We start from the raw sequence: 2,325 nt of genomic DNA, 5'->3' as shown, positions 1-2,325 counted from the left end.
ATCGTAGACACTCATACCGTAGGATAGTGTCGTTGGTCACGATAAGCATCAAAATGGTGCCGCTGCCGGGGAGTGGTGTTTTTTGAGAATTTTTAGATTAGTAAATTTTTTGTTCTTCTTAGTCGTAGTTCACTAACTTTACTTTCAGTTTTGTTTTTCGTTGAGTTATCCTCTTAGACGAACATTGTTGAGCAGAGTAGTGGCAAGTTGGTGGAATTGACCCAAGGAGTCCAAAAGGACCTCACGCTGACCGCTCTGGCATCTCAGCTAAACGAACTGGCCACCAAACTCTCAGAGGTGGAAGTCCAATGCAACAACAAAGGGAGGTATATACCCCCTCATGAGCGGAGGAAGTCCAGAGATGGGAGAAAAAATCGTGTCGAGGACACACTTCAACTCATTCTCCAAAAGGTCACCGATCAGGATAGAGTGTTGGAGGAAATGAAGGAGAATGTTGAAGTGTTGAATCAAATGATTGGATCTCACTCTAGATCAATCCAGTTGATCAGGTCATTCATGAGTTTTGTAGTACCTCATCTCCACCCAAATGACATATTGGGGTCACTTAGTGACTCTAGGGCTAACCCCAATAACGGAGAGTGAGACCGAACTTACGTCATGCCACGACGTAAAATAAGGCACTTCTTGGGAAGCAACCCAAGGTTTTACCATTTTTTTAATTATTCTATTCGAAATAATAATGTGCTGATTTTGTAGGGTAAAATGCGAAAGGTGTTGAGTAGTACAAGATGACGAGCCAAGGACCCAGTGGGCGAGTCGCCGAATCTATCCGCGACTCCGACTTAATTTGCCGTTGGGAACCCAAAATAGGGGATGTCCTGTAAAACTCGGTGAGGTAAGTAAGCGTTCGGCGCATCGCCAATGCGGTCAGCGACATGACTCACATCGCTGAACGGGCAGGAACTGGACGGTTTTTGCAGGCCACAGGTTTAAAAGTCCTATTTCACTCACTTTCTCTCATTTCTTCATCCTACCAAACTCACACCTTCACCCTAGTTTTATATTTCTTGCACTTTTGGAATATTGTGGTTCATTGATTTGTGCACGAATTTGGATTGCATCGCTGCCTGGCACTTCGTTAGCATCTATTCAGCATCTAAGGTTGGTAGTCTAAACCTCGCATTTAAAAATATTATAATTGTACTCATTTGCATAATGATGAAAGTGTTAAACCTCTGTTGAGTCTCTGAGTTACTGGAATTACATATATTTTCAATTATAATGTGGCACCTAGTGCATTATTCGAGGAGTTCCCACTTAGCTATGCTTTGAGTTGGATTGTTACGTGATGGGAATAGAAGTTTCTATGTGTCTTCGTTGAAATTCAGTTATGTGTGCGTAATCTATATTATCTGGAGTTGCTGGTGAGATTCGAAATGCTGGATTGATAATGGACACGTTGAGCTAATAGGTGAGGTGAACAAATTCCGCCGAACTGCTCAGCGGTTCGACTACCAGCTCCATTTTGCTCTTAATTGCACGTTTTATGTACTGATTAACCTGTTACTCTCGGTGGTCAGCTTGGTTCGCACAATACACTCGGCGATGCGCTGAGAGAGCATTTGTTCGCCTTTTGCCTGCCCCCTTGTATCATTTGTACATCAATTTCAATAATTAGCCTGACAGCTTAGCTGAGAAATTCCACACCTAGAAACACCATGTTTGCTCCTATGTGAATCTATATTTAACTTATCCTCAAGGTTTTTGCAGAAATGGCTAGACAAAAAATCGCAGGGAGAGATGATCCACCAAGGTACATAAAAGCACGAGAATTTAGAAAAGATGAAAAAAGAGCAGAGCTAGCTAGACAAAGGAAGTACACCAAGGAGGCTAGGGAAAAGAGACGAATTCCTTTTGACCTTAATGTGCGCCCATGTGATCAAAGTTTAGTTAATGTAATACATGCCTTCAGAGCAGCTCAGGAAATAGATTAGATGATTGTAGCAAATCTTGCTGCAGAGGCTAAGGCAAAAGCAAACAATGGAGACCAAAATAACAAGGCTCCAAGGACCGTTGTTTTACTTCAGGAAGATGCACCGGGCACTGATCCCCCAGCAGATAGAGAAACGGCGTAGATAGGACCTTTCTCTACCCTTCTCTCTTAATTACTAGCATCTACTTTTGGATACTTATTACTTGCATTTGAGGAAAAATGCTCTTTATTTGTGGTGGGGTGAGGCCCACACGTTTTGTGTTGACATTCATGTTTTGTTTTGTATATATTTGGATTGTCTGCTTTAATTTGTGTTTTAAATACTACTTTTTTGTGGATGTTTGAGCTCGTGGCTCCTGTTGTTCTAATTG

The sequence above is a fragment of the Solanum tuberosum genome, unplaced genomic scaffold (genome assembly GCF_000226075.1).
Source record: "Solanum tuberosum cultivar DM 1-3 516 R44 unplaced genomic scaffold, SolTub_3.0 scf00064, whole genome shotgun sequence".
Taxonomy (NCBI): Eukaryota; Viridiplantae; Streptophyta; class Magnoliopsida; order Solanales; family Solanaceae; genus Solanum; species Solanum tuberosum.
The sequence above is the reverse complement of the archived record's forward strand: the minus strand, read 5'-3'. Positions refer to the sequence as shown.